Source organism: Tenrec ecaudatus, chromosome X (assembly GCF_050624435.1).
Source record: "Tenrec ecaudatus isolate mTenEca1 chromosome X, mTenEca1.hap1, whole genome shotgun sequence".
Lineage (NCBI taxonomy): Eukaryota > Metazoa > Chordata > Mammalia > Afrosoricida > Tenrecidae > Tenrec > Tenrec ecaudatus.
The window spans coordinates 92,048,877-92,072,504 of NC_134548.1; the positions used below are offsets into that span (position 1 = coordinate 92,048,877).

The 23,628-nt window shown below is 36.1% G+C and overlaps 1 protein-coding gene across 1 annotated transcript in view; it reads left to right on the forward strand.

The window, feature by feature from the left end:
- Positions 1 to 23,628, forward strand: part of DACH2 (dachshund family transcription factor 2) — a 792,597-nt gene that overhangs the window by 559,588 nt on the left and 209,381 nt on the right. The gene's annotated exons all lie outside the window — the stretch shown is intronic.

Genomic DNA, 23,628 nt, shown 5'->3' on the forward strand with positions numbered 1-23,628 from the left:
TTCAGTAATTTACCTCTGAAAAAGATATTGAGAATTCAAGTCAGCTGGACTTCATTCGCTTTAGCTGTTTAGTTAAGTGAAAGTATGCGGAGACTCCATACATTATTGACAGCAGCTGAAAAGGGGTGTGTGTGTAATTGGGAGCAATGAAAGAAAGACAGATGGAAAACTGGATGAAAGATAAAGAGGTCTTTGAAGTAGAGAGCCCCTCCTCTCTTATTACTTATGTTTTCTCTTTTACCCTGTGAAAATTGTATGTTTTCACCTTTGCCTTGTGATGATTATACTTGGACCTTGATTGTAAAGCACCTCAGATTTTGCTTTGGAAGTACATGAGACTATACAAACATATATATATATATATATATATATATATACATATACATACATACATATATATGCATAAGTAAATACATGTTTAAGTTAGGTTTACTTTTTGAGGGAGAAGAGTCAGGGGTATAGGCAAAAATGGTCTTTCTAGCCATTGGCTTTCACATTAACTCTGCAGTTAAATTCCATATAGTGTAATAAGCATATTATCACCAGCCTTAAAGTTTATCTTCTGGACTCCTAGAAATGCAAGCATAGTGGAACTCTGTTTTAGAGAGTTCAAGGGAGTAAGATTAAAGAGGAATTCCTGGGATATCACCCACGGGGGAACTAGTAATTTCCAAACCCATGTGGTTGTTAGTGTTCAGAAACAAGCCTACAAGCCTTTCTCTTCTCTCTCTCTCTCTCTCTCTCTCTCTCTCTCTCTCTCTCTCTCTCTCTCTCTCTCATACACACTTACACACACACACACACACACACACAGCAGTAATGAGTTGAGCTACAATTTTATTAAAGCACAGGGTCACTTCAAAAAGACGAAGCGGGTCGCTCTCAAGAGGTAAGAAGGACTGTCCTTCAGAGGGGAACCTGGTTCACTCCAGGGGTGAGAGGAAATGTGGTCTAGGGGAATGCTTTTAATCCCTACATGGCACTTTCCAATGGGAGGGTGTTGCCATTCTGCAAAAGGTGGAGCAACTTTCTAATTAGGTTCTCAATTCATACTTGGGTCTCATATACCATTTCTGTTTTCTCTGGGCCGCTGCTCTTAGCACATCTCAGAATGATCTTCATGTATGGTCCTTGCCGTGATGTTACTGGTGCCTGGCTTCCACGTTAAGGTTTCCCAGCCAGCTCTCACAGAGATCTTTGTTCATTGCGTGTTTCACAGGGCCCTTTGTTCATTCTCTCAGCAGACAGGGCAGACATCCCTATTCTGACCTGGTCAAATAGTTATGGAGACATACTTTTGCTTCAATATATCATAGATCCGGTCATCTAAAATTGTTGTATTCAAGGTAAGTTATTGAGTGAGAATTGCTCTTGAATCAGTACTCACTAATACTTTCTTTCTACATAACGCAGGTGTAATTTCCCAGAGAAGATATGAAAAATGCATACACATACTGGATTCACAGTACTTGGGAACAACCCAGAAATTAAAACTAAAATTAGCATTAAAATAAGCATAGATTAAAGGATAAAAAGCATAAAAATGATCTCAATATTAGTTACCAGTTACTATGCATTAAGCATTCACATGTTGTTTAATTTTACCAAAAGTGAGGACAAGACATTTCCTAAACCCATATTTTACAATGGAGGAAACTAAGGCACAACCTTAGTATTGTCCATTGCCACAAAGCTAGTAAGTTGGCAGAATGAAATTTCAGGATCAGATACAGTGAAGTTCAAAGTGAATGGTTATCCAATATCCAATACTCTTCACTGAGTTGCAATTCATTCTAAAACCTGCAGCAAATGCTTCCAGTCCTCCTCACTTTCAGCAATTAAGGTTGTGTCATCTGTCATGAGTTGTTAGTAAGTCTTCCTCTAAATCTGATTCCGTGGTCTTCTTTATATAGTACAGTTTCTATGGTTTTTTTGCTCAACATACTATTTGAATAAGTTTGATGACAAGATACAACCCTGGTGCACACCTTTCCTTATTTTAAGCCATGCAATATTCCACTGTTCTATTCATACAGCTGCCTCTTGATTCATGTTCAGGTTCCCCCTGAGCACAATATATTGTTCTCCAATCCCCATTCTCTTCAAGACTGTTCCTAGTTTGTTATGGTCCAAACAGTTGAAGATCTTTGCACAGGTCGATAAAACACAAATAAATACCGGTATGTTTCTGCTTAGTGCCAAGATCCATCTGCCATCAGCAATTATAGCCCTTGTTCTGCATCCTCTTCTGAATCTGGGATGAGCCTCTGGCAGCTTCCTGTTAATGTCATGCTGCAACCATTGTTTAATGAGTTTCAGCAACTCGTGTGTGTGTGCATGTGTGTGTGTATGTGGGTATGATAATGACGATATTTTTCTATAATTTTCACATTTTATTGGGCCTCCTTTCTTTGGAATGTGTATAAATATGGATCTCTTCTGGTACACTGAGAAAGTCTTCCTAATTTCTAGGCATTGATGAGTGAATGCTTCCATTGCTTCATCAGTTTGATGAAATACATCACTTGGTATTCTATCAATTCCTGGAGCTTGTTTTTGGTTATTGCTTTCAATGAATCTTGAGTTGCATTCTTTAGTACCGTTGAATTTTGCTCATATGCTACCTCTTGGAAATGGTTGAATGGTGACCAGTTCTTTTTGCTACAGTAACTGTATCTTCCCCATTTTAAAAAATGTTTCCTGCATTTTTACATATTTCCCAATATAATCTTTTAATGATGCTATTGGAAACTTGAATTTTTCTTGAGTTCTTTAATTTAAAATATACTGAATATGTCCTTTTAAAAAATTCTAGGTCTTTACATATTTCATTATAATTTTCCCTTTCCAAGATTACCATTGAAATTTTCTAATCATCTCTTTTATATTCTCCTTCATTCCATTTGTCTTAGTTACTCCATACATAGGAGCAAGTTTTATATTCTCATATGACATCTAATTTGATGTTTTCATTATTTCCTGTCTTTAAAAGGACTTTTGCTTTCTCACTATATGAATAAAACACAGTTCATCATTAGTATTGTTCAATGATCCAAATCCGTTCTTGTGAATTTCTAAAATTCAGAGGCATATACTCAAGAAAATTACATAACACTATTACAAGAAGCTGGAAGAAGCTACATAAATGGAAGAATATTCCATATTTGTAGATAAGGAGACTTAACATTGTGAAAATGCCAATCTAAATGAAAGAAATTGACAGAAACAACACAATTCAGATTCAGCCATCAAGTGCATTCTTGAAAGAAGTGGGAATATTAATTACTACTTTTATATGAAGAAGGAAGAGAATCAGGATAAGAAAAGAACTTCTTAAGAAGAAAAGCCATAATGGAAGCCTCTTAATTCCTGATCTCAAAGTCATTCTCAAAATAGCTTTGTAATTGTACAATGATCAGTACATAAACCAATGGAACAGAATAGAAAACCCAGAAATAAATTCACCCACACATACACAACTGATCTTTAGCAAATGGCCAGCGAACCTGAAATAGACAAGAGATAATCATCTCAACAAATGTACAAAAACAAATACAAGAAACATCAAAGGCCTACACACAAAGCCCAGAGACATAAAGTTCATCAATGAGAAAGCAGAGACAAACCGAAGAGTTTGTTCGCATAGCATAGACTTACTATCAAATCTAATTAAGGAAACCCACAGAACAGAAGACAAAATAGATGACTAGAACCTACTAAATAAGATATTTAAATATATCAAAAGACTTCCTTTAAAAAGAGTAAGAAGAGAACCCATGGACTTGGAAAAAATTGTCAATGACACTTAGGAAAGGGACTAATCTCTAAAATGCATACAAAACTGTAATGCCATAATAAGAATAATAACAATAACCAGTTTAACATGGGAAAAGGAAATATATGGACAGTTTACCAAAGATGACATACAAATGACCAACAAACATATGAAAAAATTATATTTATTATTAAACATCAGGGAGATGTAAATGAGCAATGATGTGGTGCCTCCTGACACCAGAAAGAAGAGACATAAATATGTTTTAAATACTTAAAATGCTGCAGAGAGTTTGGAATCCTCATACATTTCTAGTGGCACTATAAGTATGTACAATCACTGTGGAAATGCCAACAATATCTGTCATGGAAGAAGTTTGGCCAGAGTCACTTGTGGTTGACTGCTCTTTCTTCTGTATCATTGTATGGCTTTTACCGGAGTGTGAGCTGCTGGATCATGTAGAGGTAGTTGTACTGTCTAGTGACATGGGAGTGATCTAATAGGAGCTAGAAAACAGTCATGAAGTAGAGAGGGCACAGACACACGCACATAACACTGACATAGCAACAGAATGTTAGCACCCACACCCAATCACCACCGAGACTCCTCGCTTTAGTCACCCCTCCCCACTGCACATCTACCCATTATCACTTTCTGCTCTCTATATTTTTCATCATGAAATATATTTCTATGAAGCCTACTAAATCTGACTACCCCTCCTAAAATATATTTTCCCATTATTTCTACAAACCTATAAGTTTGTACATAGAACTTCTTATTAATACTATCATTACTTTTATTTTATTCTCTCCCTGCCCTCCACCAAGTCCCCAATTTCCCATATTCCTCCCATTTTCTCTATTTCACCACTGTATTTTTGGTTCCCATTAGACCTCTTCTATATCACTAGTCAGAGCAAACTGGCTCAGCATGACCCAGAAGCTCACGCATCACTAATAGCTGTACTACAATGCCAAAGAACATCAGTCAATGACAGTAAACAGAAAAAAATGAACACACATAACTGAATATTGCTAGATTAAACAGAGCATTTTTGAAATAGAAGTCCTGAAACTACCAGAAACCAGGAGACTGGTGTTGAGGTTCTTTCAAGACATGAGAGGAACATTCAGGATGAATGGGAGATAATGAAAAACTAAAATCCTTAAGCCAAAGGAATCATAGAAAATAATTGCACTGTGATAACAGAACTAGGGTACCTAGTTAAAGACCTGAGGAAGGGAATGGAAGAAAAAGGAAATCAATTTAATAAGCTAAATTACTATCATTCTGGCTACATCAATGGGAGAAAAAATAATAAAAAATGTGAAGGAATCTAAAGAAAGCCCAAGAATAATTTGGGACACTATCAAAAGAAACTACCTATATCCCATTTGGATCCCCAAACAAGAAGAAACAACAACAAAAAATCCACAGAGAAAATAGTTTTTGAAATCATGGAAGAAAATTCCCCAACTATTACCAAGGCAAAGGAAATAACTATTGAAGAAGCTGAGACCACCAAATAGGATAGACCCCAAATGAAAAGCATCATGATATATTATAGTCCAAGTTATGATAAATTATAGTCAATGTTTCCAACTTCAAGGAAAAGCAGATAGTCCTGAGGGCAGCTAAAGATAAAAGCAGTCACCTAAAAAGAAAAAAACATAAAAGGTTAAATTCAGACTTCTAAGCAGAAAATATGCAGCCAAGAAGGAAATTGAGTGACATATATACAAGTCTTAAAGAAAAGAAAAACACCGTCAATAAAGAATACTATATCTAGAAAACTATCCTTCAAATATGGGGGAGAAATAAAGGTATTTACATAAAAGTTGAAAGGAATTTGTAAAAATAATACCGGGGTCACAAAAATATTAGGCAAATCACTAAGAAGAGAAAATAAACAATAATGGCATATAAACTTAAGAGTATCACACTGCACAGTCCCACCTAGGAACAAATATAATGAAGGTATAATGCTAAACAAAACAAAATAAAAATCCCAACAATAGGGGAAGAAGAAATATAAAGTCATACAAAAAAGTAAAGGAAACTAGACACAAATACAGCTAAATGACTGCAACAAACTTGCATATATGGATTAAATACGCCAATTAAAAGACAGTATCAAACTGGATTATAAAACAAAACATATTTATATGATGCCTAAAAGAGACACATCTTAAACTCAAAGACAAAAACAGACTAAAAGTCAAAGGATATCCAAAAAATATCTACCAAGCCAAAGAAAGTACTATCAATATTAATCTCTGATGAAATAAACTTCATGGAAAATAATATACTAAGATACAAGAATGGACACTACATAATAATTAAAGGAATAATATACCAGGATCATATAACCTTAATAAACATAAACACAACCAGTAAAATACCACCTATGCACACCAATCAAATTTTCAAAGTTGCAAACAGAAATCAACAACTAAATACTAATAGTAGAATAATTCAACACACATTATCAAGGAAAGAGAGATCATTAGGAAAGAAACTCAATAAAGTAACAGAAGACCTAACAAACACAATTGACCAGTACAACTGCCTGTATATATATAGAGTGATCCACCCCAAAACCCCAAAGTATACATTCTTTACCAGCACCCATGGTACCTATTCTAAAAGAGATCATATGTTAGGCCAGAAAGAAATTGTCAAGAAATTTTCTATTATCTAAATGCCAAAAAGTCAACAATTGAAAGAAAGGGACCATAAAAATATATACATGTAGACTAGAGAAACAAATTCATGGACCCTGATATTGTGTATAAGAGAGAGTTTTATATAAAATTGTAATTGTGCAGTCAGAAACCATCCCAGCCCAGTCCAGAACAAGTCCATAAGTCCAATATTAGCCCATATGTCCAATACTAGCCCATAAATTCCTCTTTGCCTCACTCAACCATGCAATAATGCTGAATGCAGGAATATCACAGGCCAGTGGGAAGAAAGTCTTGTGGATCCAGTGGCAGTAGAAGCATCTCAGCATTGACAGGACTCTCCACATGGCTCCTCCAGCTCCTAGGGCTCTGGCTGCATTAGCTTAGCTCCAAAGGTTCTTTGTCAGTAACGTCTCACAGGGAATGAGTGAGTTTCCTGCCTCCAATGAGCTATTTATCTCCTTTGCGCCTCAAAATGAGGTCATTGATCTGTGACCTGATTGACAGGCTAAACTCCACCCCTCCCCTCTTAAGTCTCAATTTGACAACAGGTTATGTAACTACCACAAGCTTGAATAGCATCGTACTTAAAAGGGGCAGGGTAATAGATCCAAGAAAGGACGAAATACATTCTTTGAAATTAACATGAACAATAACACATCATACATAGCAAAGACATTTAACAAAGGATAATTTATAGCAAACAACTCATACATGAAAGAAAAAAGGGAAATCCAACATCAATACCATAACACAAAGCCTCCAAATGATAGAACAAGACCAACAACATAAACCATCCAATAACAGAAGAAAAAATCATAAAAATTAGAGCAGAAATAATGAATGGGAAACAAAAAGCAATGGGAAAAATCAGCAAGACAAGAAGTTGATTCTTTGAAAAGGTTCCCAAAATTGACAAACCACTGGACAATTTAACAAAAAAAGAAAGATAACATTCAAATTTCCACAATTAGAGATGATAAAAGTAATAACACAGCCATATGAAATAAAAAGAATAATAGCACATTACAGGAAAGACTGTACTTCAACAAGTTTGATAATCTAGAAGAAATGGGCAAATATCTCGAAACACACCATCTACCCAAATGAACTCAGCTAGATGGAGAAAATCTGAACAAATCAATAACAATAGGAGAAACATAGATTGTCATCAAGAAACTTGCAAATAAGAAAAAAACCTAGGACCAAATGACTTAACAGGGGAATTATTCCGAGTATTCAAGGGAGGGTATCACCAATTTGACACAGATTATTCTCAAATATAGAAAGGGATAGTAAACTCCTAAACTCATTCTATGAAGCGAGGATACACCTGATATCTAAAAACTACAGACCAATGGTCCTAATGGACACAGATCCAAAAATTCTCAACAAAATTATTGCAGGTAAAATCCAAGACTATATATATATATATATATATATTATAGCTCATCATGGCCAAGTGGAATTCATACCAGAAATTCAGAGATGGTACTAATTAAATGCACCATATAAACATGAAAAATTGTTAAAAATCATGACTATATAGATGTAGAAGAAGCATTTGAAAATATACATCTGTTTCTGTTTAAAAATACTCCTTCAAATAGGAATAAAAGGGTAATTCCTTATCATAATAAAACCATATACGAACATCACATGGTCAATATCACATTCAATAGACAAAAAGAAAAGCTGAAAATTTCCCCTGAACACAGGAATTGGACAAGGGTCCCCTTTATCACCACTCTTATTCAACATCATGCTGGTAATCTTACACTGAACCATTAAACAACAGGAAGAAATCAAGGAAATATAATTGGGTAAAGTAGAAGTGAAACTGACTATTTTCAAATGATATCATTTTTTATAAAGAGAACCCCAAAGACTCCACTAAAACTTTTTGAAACTATTTAGGCATTTGCTATAATAGTAGGACAAAAGATTAAAAAGCAGATGTAAATTGGATTCCTATTTGTCATTAAAAACAGGTTCAAAGAAGACATCGATAAATAATATAATTTGTAATAGCCACATAAAAGATTAAATACCTAGGAATAAACCTAATCTAATAAACAAAAATCCCTTGCAAATAAAATTATGCACAATATTATTACAAGAAACCAGAAAAGACATACGCAAATGGAAGAATATTCCATGTTCATGAATAGAAAGACTAAATATTGTAAAATGTCAATACTACATAAAGAAATCTATAAATAAAATGAAATTCTCATCCAAATCCAATGTAATCCTTTAAAAATTGGAAAAACTAATTACCAACTTCATATGGAAAGGGACGACATCCAGGAGAAGCAAAGAATTTCTAAAAGAAGAACAAAGTATGAGGCCTTATACTACCTGACCTCAAAACCCACTACACAGCCACAGAAGTGAAAACAGCCGAGTGCTGGCATAACGATAGATTCAGACCAATGGCACAGGATAGACAGTTGAGGAATAAAAGCATGCACCTCTAGGCAACCACTTTTCAACAAAGAACCAGAAAACATTCACTGGGAAAGGAAATCTCTCCTCAGCAAATGGTGCTGAAGATACTGAAAGCCCCACAGATTACTGAAACTTTAAACAAATTTGTCTTGGAAGAAAAAGTGCAGACCAAATTCTCCTAAGAAGTGAGGAATGCAATACGTTGTCTCCTACACTTTGGATATTGTTTCAGGAGACTCAAATTCTTGGAAAAGGATGTCATGCTTGATAAATAGGCCAGCAAAAATGAGGAATACTGGCAATGATTTGGATCGACAGTGGCTACAACAATGGGCTCACACATAGCAATGATTGTGAAGATGGCTCGGGGTAGTGTTTCTTTCTCTCTTACTTAGGGTAACTATGAGTAAGAACTGGCTAGATGGGTCCAAACCACAGCCACAACAATATAGGATCATTGACCAAAGGGATGCTCTAATGAACAGAGGTACTTTTTAATTTTTCCCAGCTTTTATTTTTTAAAGGACCTATCAAAATTCTAGCCAACAGAATACATTCTACTTACTGACATTGCGTGGATTCTGCTTCTATTTTTTTAAAGATATTTTTATTGGGGGCTCTTACAACTCTTGTTACAATCCATACATCTACTATATCCAACATGTTAGTACATATATTCCATCATTCTTTTCTAGACATTTACTTTCCATTGAGCCCTTGGCATCAGCTTCTCTCTTTGTTCCCCTCCCTCCTTCCCACCCCCCAACCCTCATGGCCATTTGGTAGATTATAGATTGCTAATTATTTTCAAATCTCACCATAACCGCTGTCTCATTCCCCTCTGTTTTCTGTTGTTCTGCCTTTTAATGACCCTTTGTAGGGTTTCCAAGCCTGTAAATCTGTATCAGAGAAAATGGCCTCATTTTTCTACTGCAGGATAGGTGGTGGGTTTGAGCCACAGATTCTGTAATTAGCAGCCCAAGGCTTACTCCACAGGTGTATCAATACAAAACAAAAAGTCATCACTATCAAGTGAGATTCACACCAAGGTCTGAACAGTGGTTCAGCACTAGCAAATACATAAACATAAATCACCTCATACATGGAAGAATTACATAATTATCACAATTGATAATAAAATTCAGCATTTAAAAAAACTCCTTATTCATATCCAAACATTTCCTGGTACTGTTATTCGGCTTGAAATCTAATGCCATAGTCTCAGGGGACATCTAGGTCAACTGGAATAACATAGTTCATAATGATAGGATTCTGCGTCCTATTTTGGTGAGTAGTATCTATGTCTTAAAATATTGTAAATGACTAAGATAGGACTATTGGTCTCTTCCCTTCTGGAGCAAATGAAGGTGAAGCAACCCCAGAACTCAAGGAAGCAACTAGTCTCCAGAATTCTTCTTCCAGAAACCCAGCCTCCATTAGAAAAGGAGCCCACTAATCATGTTTGATGAAAGACACTTTGGAAGGTGTTTGTTATAATGGGAGGAAATATAGACCATTCATCAAATGCATTAAAAATGGACTTATTGGAATGGTAGTGTAGGAACCAAGACTATCATCTTAAGGCACACTTTTAACTTGGAACTGATACCACACCTGGATGTCATTTTTCAGTCAAATCATAGACTGGTCTATAAAATAAATAAAGATACCTGCAAAGATGTCCCTTTGGTGAGGAAATTAGCAATATTTTCCAAAAAGCAAAATGAGAAGGCAAGGAGGTCAGGGAAACAGGAGGGATGGAAATGAGCATGGCAGGATAGAAATGTGGAGATGTTGACATATTGTAAGGAATAGCAACCCGTGTTACCGAACCATTTGTGCATGATTTGTGGAATGAGAAGCTAATCTGCTCTGTTGACTTCCACAAAAGTCACAGTGATTATTTTAAAGGTATAATTGTAGGGGCTGGCTTCCTGTTCCCAGTTTGTTCTTTGTATTTTGTGCATTTAGTTACTCATGTTCTCCAACACTTCCTACATTTCTATTAGTTGATCTGTTTTAGTGAATCGTTTTAGTTCTCTTTTCTTTTGGGAATTATTTTTAGATTGTGGCTACCATCGTGATTATATGTCACATCTCAAATTTTTAACATTCTACATGACTTATACAACTTTTTGGGATATAATCCAACTATCATACAATTCAATTATTCTAGCATATAAAGAACTCTGCAATCAATTATAGAACACTTTTTCTACTCCTTATTATTAGCTCTCTATTTCCTCCCAAGTCACCTAGTGAACCCCCAATAAACCATTAATTTAGCTACTGTCTCTATACATTCACCCATCATGAATTTCTGAAACTGGAAAACATTCAGAAACAAACAACAGTAAAAAACACTAAGAGCAATATCATATCAAAGTAAATAAAGAAAAGCCCCAGTTGAAAAGAAAACACAAAATATTAAAAACTAAAATAACTTGAAAATAAGTCCAAAGAGAGATCAAATGATAAGGTGTTTGATTTTAACCTAACAACATCTGCCATAATCTACTTTCCCATGATCTCTGTATGATAACAAAGGTATTCACATACCTGGTCTACATTGAGAGTGGATTCACCGGAGACTGAGTCCATGTGTATTTACCATTTACTCTTTTTATCTGATAGAACATTTAATGGGAAAAAGATGGATCAATCAGATGTTATCTTTTTACCTGGAAATATCTACTGTGATAATCTCTATCATACTCTCTTGTCTAACAACAAGGTTCTTCACAATGCTTGACTATTGTCCGAGGAGCATCACCAGAGGCTTGTCTGTATGTGGATCCTCCACATGGATTTTAGGCTTCCACTCTCATGCATAGCCTTCTACAAACCAGGTGTTCACAATTTCAGGCCTGATACCCTGCCCTTATTCAGATTGAGATTTTATAATCTACAATCCTTGGGACACAGAGGGTGGTATGAATCTTCCAGGTGGGCTTAGTTGAAGCCTCACTTAGATGGCTGATTGTTTGAAGACAGGCCTTTAAGACCCCCAATGTTTTCTTTATGTTTTCTGATAGCCAGGCATCACGTAGTTTCTTGATCACATTTTGCTGTAGCACCCTTATATCTTCAATGATCTCTTCATGAAGGCACATATTAAGCAGGGCCATGGCATAAGAACTAGTTTTTGTAGATTGATACTAGAATTAAGTGTGACTCCCCCAAACCATTCCTATATCTCTAGTTTATATCTGTCTCCGGTTTACCTTAGAGACACCAATGTCATTTTATGTTAAAGAACATGCTCCCTCATCTCCCTGGGACATAGGTATTTAGATTGATAGTGTCATTAATTTGGCCAGTGGTTAAACATTTTAAATCCAATTGAGAAAATGAGATTATATAAGTGTTGGCTGGCCACAAATCATAATGCATGAATTACTGATTTGTTGAGATTGTATACTTAAGCAAGGGGATGTGATTTACACAAACAATGTGGGTTAGCAGAAAGGCAAAACTTTCAATAATATTCACTGGCAGTGGGAGAGCAAGGACTTCCAGATTAATACCTATCTTAATAAACCAAGAGACACTCAGATAATAATTATACATATAGTATTCTGACAACCACCTGTTCTATACCTATTGCACCGTAGTTGTCTGCTTTTTCTGACACCATATAGATTCACCATTAAGTCCATGGGGTACAAGTGAGTTCAAGGTAGAGCCAAGTTCACTTAATGGGGTTTCTATATTGAGTTCTTCTGGTGTGGCCTATGGAGGATGTTGTGCACCTTTGGTGGTTAAAAAAACAAACAAATGTCTAAAGTCCCAGTAGTCTATGACACATGGTTTAGGTTACCAGAGACTGGATAGAAACTAGGTCTAACAGCAGTTTTCAACCTGTGGGTCAAGACCCCTTTGAGGGTCGAACAACCCTTTCGCAGGGGTCACTTGATTCATAACAGTAGCAATATTACAGTCATGAAGTAGCAACAAAAATAATTTTATGGTTGGGGATCACCACAACATGGGGAACTGTATTAAAGGGTCCCAGGATTTGGAAGGTTGGGAACCACTGTTCTAACATGTGTAATTATCAACATAGTACCAGGCATATTCTTCCGCGAGCTTCTGTGTGAGTATTGTTATGCATTTTTTCCATTTGGGGGTTGATCAGCCTTGTATTTCTATCACCAGAAATTTACTTGTCGTGTTCCAAGATGTGCCTGCTCCCCTCACCACATCTTGACCTGAATTTCCCTTCAGGTTGAGTTATCACTCTAATAGGAGTGTCTACGGATTTGAGGTGACCTTAGCACAATTTTGCATGGAAAGAGCTGGACATCTTGAAAGGCTGGCCGAGCGGTAGTGCTTTCAAGATAAACATGTAAAAGGGGAGCTCTATGCTTCCTGGGTGCTCACTAATCAGGCTTTCTAGTGAGTTGCTTCTCAGAGGTTAGCAGATTGCATGACCTTGAATCAGGAGTCAGCCGTCATCTTGGTATTTATGTTTATAGTAGGGGACTCATACAGTATTTGTCCTCTTGTGATTGACTAACTTCACTCAGCATTATGTTTTTCAGATCTCTATGTCATGAGGTGTTTCATTGTTTTACAAAAATATTTTTAAGCTTTATTGCCACTTCACAAATCATACAAAAAATCATTAGTTTACTCATATCAAGAACACATGTAAAATCATTACCATAATCTATTTTAGAACATTTTCTTCTTCTTTGTACTAATTGTTATTAATGTAATTATTTTTTTTGATTGTTGCAAAAACACAAACAAAACATTCTCAATTCAACAACTTCTAGATGTATAATTCAGTGCCATTGACTACTCTTCCTGTTGAGCAAACATTACTGATATCCTTTTCCAAATTATCCCACCACTATTAATAAAAATGAAATGCTTCCTAAGCAAATCTCTTTCTCCTTTATCCATGGTAACTATTAATCAACTTTGGTTTATTTATATATTTATAGTAATTTTCTTTCTACAAAATTCACATATCATACATTTGCATAATTAAGTAGCTTTTAAAAAGAGTTGTAGCTACTTCAACACATTCAGTTCTGGTGCTCCGTGCTCCCTCCCCTTGTGTCATTCACTGTTTGCTCCCTAATTTCACTCGTCCTCCCCATCCATTAGTTATTGTCTCTATGCATCCTTCTGTGCTTCAGAAACTGTGAAAACTAACAGAAAAAAGGAACCAGAAAGAAGAAAAAAATAGAAAGATAGAAATACAGAGTTAGAAATAAAAGACTACAGACAATATTTTAAGCCAGAGGGGAAATGTCTGCTGTGGAACAAGGGAGAAATATTTAAACCTAGAGAAAATTCAGGTTGAGTCAAGAGGGAGATCAATTGACCAAGTATTATATTATACCACAGTTCGATCCACCATAATCACGCTTGCAATAATCTCTGTGTTATAGTAAATCAGTCCCAGTCCCTTACCTGTGACCAGAGGGGATCTGCCAGAGGCTTAATCTGATTCTGTAGATGTATTTTGGGATCCCACTGCCCTCCATAGACTTCTACAAATTGGATATTCAAAATTTAAACTCTGATACTTTCCCCTGTGTTATGTTTGCATTTTGTTATAGTCATCTTTGGATCACACAGGCTAGTGTGCTTCTTCTGTGTGGACTTAAATGATGCCTGATTTTGATGGCAGGCTTGTTTGAATACAAGATCCCAGACTCTGTTACAATTCATAGAAAGGCACCATCTACTTTCTTCATAACACTTTGCTGTAGCATCTTCATCGATGTCTTCATTAAGGTGAATATGGAATGAGGCCATGTTGTAAGACCTAAATTCTTAGATTGAGGCTAGAATTAAGTGAGAGCCCAGAATCCACCTGCTTGTCCATGGGTTATGAACAACTCTGGATTACTTTTGTCATATTATGACAAAAAACAAAACCACCACCAACAACAAACAACCCCCCTCCCAAAAAAACAAAAGGGAAAAATATTGTCAATCATCCCCCGGTGTTATAAACTGACTGCATTCATAACATCAAGTATTTATCCAATGTGTTAGAATTTAAGGAACTATTGATCTTAGTGGTTTCTATGAGTATAGATTAACCGAGAACTACAATCCATGAGTTGTTGATTTGTGTGGATTGATTTCTTAATTGACCAAGCTCTGTTGACATTGAACTTTGGTGTCGGTACCAGGGGAATGATTCCTGTATCCTTTCCTACGAGGGTAGATCCTTGTCTATCAGATAAATACCGGTATTATTAATGCAAGGGAATTGAGATACTAAATATATGGTGGTTCTGGGTCCCTTTTCATTTATCACCCACTAAGCCAGGGGTCCCACCCGAGGTCAAACAACCATCATTTCCACAATCTTGGGATGACCATCCTCTGCTTCCTCTCCCATCAGGAAATTTCAGTCCTAAGTCCAAGGGTTATAGGTAGTTTTGAAGTAGGGGCCAATTTGTTCAGTGGGCTTCCATGTAGAGTTTTTCTGGTGTGGCCCTTGGAGATGCCATGCTCCATGTAAGGCCAGAGTCTAAAATCATCATAACGCCTAGTCCCTGGAGTGGTTCACCAAGGTATGGGAAGAAACATATTCCCAAGTGTATCCCCAGGGATACAGAACCAGGTTTATTCTCCCCTTAGGTCCCCTATAGTTATTGTTTATCATTCTTTCTGTATGGAAGGTTTCTTCTCGCCATTTACCCACCATACCCACCGAAGAAATATAAGTACCTTTTCTGAAATGCGCATGCTCCCCTTCCCTGGTCTTAACTTGATTTTCCAGTATAGTTTTCATGTCATTCCTGTGGAGGGCCTGTTGATTGGTCATAACCTTGTCTCAATATTGTAGAGTTTCAAATGGATGCTCTTCTCCCTATTTACCCATTATTAAAAAAATTGAGAGTTAATGCATGGAATTGGGCATTGGCCTCTCTAATATTTTACCAAAGTTTTTGTTACCCATTTTTCTACTTATAGAAATTTGGGCTGTTTCCAACTTCTTGCTATTATGAAATATGCTCCAATGAACACAGGAGAACATATGTCTGTACATGTTCTGTCTCATTTATTTGGGGTTTGGGCCCAGCAATGGTATTCTGGGTTATAAGGTATTTTTCTATTGCCAGTTTTTTCAGGTATTGTCATATGGCTTTCCACGATAATTGTACATACCATATATACTCAATTATAAGGCAACCTGAATATCAGCCAAGGCACCTAATTTTACCACAAAAATTGCATTGAAATGTGCTGAAAAACTCAACTGATACCCAATTATATATGGTATTTACAAGTTCACCAACAATGTATAGAAGTTCCCATTTCTCCACTCTCTCCAGCATTTTTTGTTCTCTCTTTTGGGAATTGGGGTATGGTTGTGGGTGTAAGATGATATCGCAGTTTGTTTTGATTTACATTTTCCAGATGGCTAGTTGATGAGAGCATTTCCTCAAGTACTTGTTAGCCATGTGAGTGCCATTTGTGAATTGTCCATTCAGGTCCTTTGCCCACTTTTTAAGTAAGTTATTTGTTTTTTTCTTTTTGGGGGTGTTCCAGAATTCTGTAGATTTTAGTAATGGATTCTTTGTCCATTATGTCATTGCTAAATATTTTTCTGCGTGGCCTTTTGTTTTACTGTTTCAGGGAAATCTTTTGATGTATGTAAGTGATTCTTTTTTGAAAAATAGGTCTTAGCCATCTATTTTGTCTTCCATGTTGTGTGCTTCCCTTGTTATATCTGGTAGTCTCTGTGTGCCCTGTAATAGGGCCCTTAATTTTGTTCCGTTTACTCCTTGATGATCCAGATAATGTTGGATTTGCATTTAGGTCTCTGATGCACATTGAGTTAATTTTTGCACACAGAGTGAGGTTTGATCCTCTTTCAGTCTTCTGCAGATAAATATCCAATATTTTTATCACCATGTGTTGAGAAGGGTACCTCCTTCCCATTTAACCCTTTTTGGTCCTTTGTCAAAAATTAGTTGTCTGTTAGTGAATGCATCTATCTATCTATCAGCTATCTATCGATCGATCTTTCTATCTATCATCTATCTGTCTACCTATATGGTTCCATTGATTTGCATATCTAATCTATAATTATAGAAATACTTGGCTGTTTTGAGTACTGTGACCATGTATAGATTTTGATAATTGGTAGTACAAGACCTCCAACTTTCTTATTTTTGAGATGTTCTTTGCTTATCCTGAACCTCTTCCCTCTCTATATGACGTTGGTAATTAGTTTTTCCATTTATTTAATGAATGCTATTGACATTTGGATTGGGATTGCATTCTCTTTGTGGATTGCTTTAGGCAGTAATGTTGACATTTTCACATTACTGAATCTTCCTGTCTATGAACATGGGATAGTCTTCTATTTGTAGAAGCTTCCTTTGGTTTCTTGTAATAATATTCTGTAGTTTTCTTTGTATAGGTCTTTTGCTTCTTTGGTTATGTATATTCCTAATTATTTCATCTTTTGTGTGGCTATTGTGAATTGCATTGTTTTCTTTTAAAAATATTTTATTAATTGGAATTTAATCCCCATATCATATCTATAGTTCAATAACATCAAGTAGCATTGTACGATGCTACAATAATCCATTTCCAGACATTCTCTTTCTTCTTGGACTCCATGACATGATCTCCACTTTCCCCTTCCACCACCAATATCCCTCCCACCCCCCAAAACCCTTAATCTACTTGTTATCATTATAGGTTCATATTCCGAAAAATGGAAAATTATATTACGCAACTTCAAGAGGGTGACCTCCAATGATAAAACACCTCTAAGACACACCCTAATATGAACAAATGAAAAATTTTATGTATTTTTGGTTTGTATTGTTTGGTTTGGTAATTATTTGTGCATATTAGAGTATTGTTTGTTTGTTGTCTTTTTCAGAGCTCTCTTCATGGGAATCTGATCTCTGCTTCTTATCTTGTATCCGGCTACTTTGCTAAATCCCTCAGTTGTTTGCAACTGTGCTTTTTTACGGAGACCTTGGGGGTTTCTATATTTATAAAGCCATTTCATCTTAAAATAATGAGAGGTTCACTTCTTTGCTGAATAGTATTTCTCTGATTTCTTTTTTGTTGTCCATGGTTCTTATTTAGCCTTCCAGCATAATGTTGAATAAGAGAGTTGAAAGAAGCATCCTTGTCTAATTTCTGTTGCTGGGGATATGTTTTCATTTTTTTCCCCATTCTGTGTGATATTGATATCTGGGGGGGGGGTGTACATGGCGTTTATTATGTTGAGGAATTTTCCTTCTACACCTATCGTCCTCTTTCAATCTATTGAAATTTTTTTATTAGGAATAGGTGTGGGATTTCAAATGCTTTTTTCTGCATTGATTAATATGATCATGTGATTCTTATTCTTTGTCTTGCTAATATGGTGGATTGCATTGTTTTTCTGATGTTGAACCATCTTTGCATCCCTTGAATGAATCCCAATTAGTTGTGATTAATTATTTTTTGATATATTGTTGGATTTTATTGACCAGGATATTGTTGAGACTTTTTTCGTCTGCTTTCATAAGGGATATCCCTTTTTTCCGGTTTGGGGATCAGCATTGTGCTGGCTTCATAGAATAAGTATGGGGGCTTGCTGTCCCATTCTATATTTTGGAATTGTTTGTATAAAATTGGTGACAGGTCTTCTATGAATACCTGGTGGAATTCTACCATGAATCATTCTTGTCCTGTTTATTATGGCTAACTGTCTTTAATCTACATTTCCTTTGATCATTATGTAGTGTCCTTCCATGTTTGTCTTTTTTTCACCTGTTTTCTGGTTTAAAGTCATAGTTTTAGAATACTGCAAAATTGGAGTTAGGGAGGAGTTGAAATATAATTCATAGCATTAGGCAGAAATAGACTTTGAAGTCTATTTTATCAGTGATTATTATTGCCCATCCTGCTTTTAGATTTTTTGTTGCCATTGGCCTGGTAAATTTTATGCCATCCTTTGACCTTTAGTCTGCTATTGTCTGAATTTGAGGCAGAAAACTGATGGGTCTTCTTTCCTAATCCAGTCCTGTACACTTTGCCTTTTGGTTCATTTAGTCCATTAACAGTCAATGTTATTATTTTTAAATGAGGACTAGTTGCTGTCATGTTGTAGTATTTATCTTTGTTACTTCTATATTTAGGGGGTGGTGTGAAGTGGGATTTCGTGTCTTTGTTCCCTCTCTAGATCCACATTGTTTGGGTGATATTTTTAGTGTGTTGCTTTCTGTGTGATGTTGCAAATTTTGGTGATCTCATGTGTGTTAATATTGTTGAATGTTTGACCATTCAATATTTTTTGTAATGCTGATTTTAATTTGATGAATGATACAAGTTTTCCTCATTTGCAAATTCCTTTCATTCTACTCTAAATTTAATGCATAACTTTGCTGCTTATAGGATCCTTGATTGGCAGATGTTTTTCTTTCAAAGTTTGTTGTATGTTGCTTCATTGTTGTCTCGCCTGCATTTTTCCTTAGGAAGGGTCTGAGTTTATCTGTATCGGTTTTTCTTCTACACCTAAAAAGACTGTTCTTTTCTTTCTTGCTCTTCTCAAGAGTCTCTCCTTTTCCTTGAAGCTGGATAATCTCACTCCTGTATGTCTTGATTTCCCCCCTGAAGTCTAGCCTTTGAAATTTGCTCTCCTTCATGAGGAGTTATCATCGCCTCCTTGTGAGATATTGGGGACTTTTTTCATGAATTCTCTTCCAGCTTTATCTGTAGATGAGTTGTTTTCTTCCTGTTCAGGGATCCCAATGAGATGTAGGTTTTTTCTCATCATGTTGTTCCATATCATTTTCAGGATTTCTTTGTATTCTTAACTTTTTTGGTTGTTTATCAAGTTTCCTGATTCAATCTTCCTTCCCAATATTCTTTTCCTCAGTTCTTGTACACTGTTTTGGTTTTTTTTTAATTTCTGTTATGTTATTGTTTTGCTACTGGTTTTCTTAAGGTTGTGAAGTTTTTAGGACCTTAATTTCTTCCCTTGTTTTTAGGTTTGATACCTAGATCTCTTGTAGGCTCATATACACCATTTTTTTATTCTTTTCCAGTTACTTTCAGAAGGAATTTCACTGGGTTTGGGTAATTTTCAGGTGTTTGATTTTGTTTTTCTAAGTTTTGAGGGGTTACTGTTGTTGACTGAATTTGACATGCCATGGTGGTACAGCTGTAAGTGGAATGATGGTTTTTGTGTTGTATAGAGGATGCTGGCTCTTTGGGTTACAGGAGAAAGTCTAGCAGTAGCTGGCAATTGTATGGAGATATAAAGTGATAAAGTTGGGCATGTAAGGCGAATAGGGACAAGAGCACACGACTAAGGTATAAGTGTTAGTAGCACTAATAGGTAATCTTCTGAGGAAATCTAATATGTGTTTTATATATAGGAACAAAGGATATTAGGAGGTGTGCTAGTACCTGCCCGTTTATGTGAAAGTGCGTTTCACTAGGAAATGGAGAGCAAGATTCATAGGCAGAAGTAGCTGAGATAGTTAGAAGATGTAATCTAGCTGCTGGTCTCCATGCAAGGGTTCTGGCGGTCAGAAATGTAGGGAAATGGGCACAAGGTCTGGGAATGAGTTTCTGATCAGCACTGATTCTGGATCTAAGCAATATTAAATCCTTGACAATGTCGATCTCTTCTCTGTTAATCCTGACGTCACCTACTGGTACAGTTGTGAAGATTTTAGAGTTCTTTATGCTGAGTTTAATCTACAGTGAAGGCTGTAATCCTTGGTCTTCATCAGCACGCGATGCCAGTCCTCTTCGCTTTCAGAAAGCAAGGTTGTGTCATCTGCATACAGAAGGTTGTTAAAAGCTTTCCTTCAATCCTGATGCAGCTTTCTTTTCATGTAATCAATCTTCTCCGATTATTTGTTGTGTATACATGTTAATACGTATAAAGATAACATACGGCTCTGATGCAAACCATTCGTGGTTTGTAAACCATATAGTAGTCGACATGGCCAAATGCTTTAGCATAGTCAATAAAAGACAAAGAAGTATCTTTATAATTGTCCTTGCTTTCAGCTGGGCTCCATCAGACCTCAGCAATGATACATCCCTTCTTCCACATTCTCTTCTGAAGTGGGGTCTGTCTGATCCTCTAGAAGCTCTATGTCAATGTACTGCTGTTACCTTTGTTGGATGATTTCAGCAGTTTTACTCGCATATCTTACTAATTATATTTTGAACATTCTGTTGGGTCACTCTCTTTGGAATGAGTGCAAAAATCAATCTTTTCCGGTAAGTTTTGCAAGTAACTGTCCTTCAAATTTCCTGGCATAGAAAAGTGAGTGCTTCTAGTATTTCATCAGCTTTTTGAAACATTTCAATTTCTCTGCCATCAATTCAAGGTGCCTTGTTTTTGGCTAATTCTTTCATTGCAGCTTGAAATTTTTACTTCAGTTCCTGTGGTTATTTCACACATGTTACTTCTCGAACTGGATGAATGTTGGATAGTTCTTTTTAGTACAGTGATCTTGGGTATTTGTTCCATCTACTTTTGATGCTTCCTGCATCATTTAATATTTTCCCCTAGTGGTTCTCAACCTGTGGGTTGCGATCCCTTTGGGGGTCAAAGGACCCTTGCACAGGGGTTTCCTGATTCATAACAGTAGCAAAATTACAATTATGAAGTAGCAATGAAAATAATGCTATGGTGGGGGGGGGTCACCACTACATGAGGAACTGTATTAAATGGGTCATGGCATTAGGAAGGTTGAGAACCACTGTGAATCTTTCAATGTTATAACTCAAGCTTTGAATTTTTTCTTGATTTTTTTTTTCAGAATAAGATGCTGAGAGTGTTCTTTCTTTTAGGTTTTCTAATTCTAGGTATTTAAATATTTCATTACAATATTTTACTTTGTCTTCTTGAGCTGCCCTTTGAAATTTTCTGTACAGATCTTTGGATTTATTTCTTCCATGTACTTTAGCTATTCCATATTCAGAGTAAGTTTCATAGTCTTTTCTGACATCCACATTGACCTTTTCTTTCTTTCCTGTCTGTTTAATGGCCTTTTGCTTTCTTCGTGTGTGATGCTCTTGACAACATCCCATAGTAGCTCTTTAGGCCTTTTTCATTAGTGTTGAAATCATCAAATCTCTTCCTAAGATGTTCTCAAAATGGAGGTACAATAGATCCAAGGTTGTATTTTGGCTTTCGTAGACCTGTGTTCATTCTCTTCAGCTTCAGTCTGAACTGACATATGATCAATTGATGGTCTTTTGAGGAGTAAGCAACTGGCCTAGTTTTAGCTGCTGATGTTGAATCCCTTCATTGTCTCTCACAACAGATGTAGTCAACTAGAGAGGTGTGTTGATGGGCCGTAAAAAGTTATTTAGAATGTAGAAGTCGTTGACCTTGAAAAATGTTGTCATTTCTATCATCAAGACCATATTTTCCAATTATTGGTACTCCCTTTTTGTTCTAACTTTTGCATTCTAGTTGCCAATAATGATCAATGGATCCTGATTGCATATATGAACAATTTCAGACTTAAGACCTTGGTAGAATACTTCACTTTCTTTATTTTGGTGGTTAGTGCATACATTTGAATAATAGTTGTATTGAATGCATTCCGTGAAGGCAGAGAGATATAATCCTATCACAGACAGCACTATATTTCAAGATAGACCTTAAAATAACTTTTTGACTAAGAATGCAACTCATTTCTTCTTAATTTTGTCATACATAAAGTATATGATTTTCTAATTAAAATGGGCCAATAGTAGACCATTTCAGCTCTCTAATGCTCCAAATGCTCGTTTTAAATTGTTCCATTTCATTTTGGATGACTTCCAATGCTCATAAATTCATACTTCATATATTCCACTTTCCAATTATTAATGGTTTGTAGCTGTTTCTTCTCATTTTAGTGTGCCCAATAATCAAATGAAGGTCCCAAAGACTTAATTCCACAGCTTTACTCTATCTACTTCAATAGCATGGAGTCTGTGGTCATATTTTCTTTCCTTCCAAGCGGAGGAGCTCATATTCTGAAATTGTCTTTGACACTGATCTTATTTTTTTCATGAGGTTTTCAGTATCAAAAAAAGTTTTGATTCTCCCCATAAGGTTTTCTATGGCAAGTTCCTCAGAATTATAAAGCCTACTCAATCTTCACAGTCTGTTCTTATTCTGAAATCTATGCTGAAACCTGTTTGCTCTGGGTGACCCTTTTGACATTTGAAATTCCAGTTCCCTAACTTCCAGTATCACAATAAAACACAAGCCACCATGCTATATCAAAAGTGGTTCTGTATACCTATTGCTTCTGAAATGCCAAATTTTCAAAAGAAAATGTCGCGTTTTTTTTCCCTCGCTCATCTTTACTTGCTAATTGCATGTTCTCATGATGAAATGTCACCTGCAATTGGCGACAAATGGTCATGGCCTTAAACTTTGCCTCCTCTTCCCGCTTGTTCTTCATGAACTCTGAGGCAGGGCAGCCCTCCATAATATCAGAGCAGATGTAAACCATAATCCACCACAGGTGCTGCTCTCCTCAGTCCAGAGTCAAAGATGAGGACCTGTCATAGGGAATGCAGTCTGCTCTTACTGCCACATTAACCTTCTCACCAGCAAATTAGTTTCTGCTTTGAATTTTTGTGGAAACCATGTCCTTTCAATAGTAGAAGCTGTGTTGAAATCATGGGGGGAAATGTGGTAAGATGGATTTTGATACAAGTATAAAAGGATGTAGGCTATTTGTCCCAAGTGGATTTTGGAGT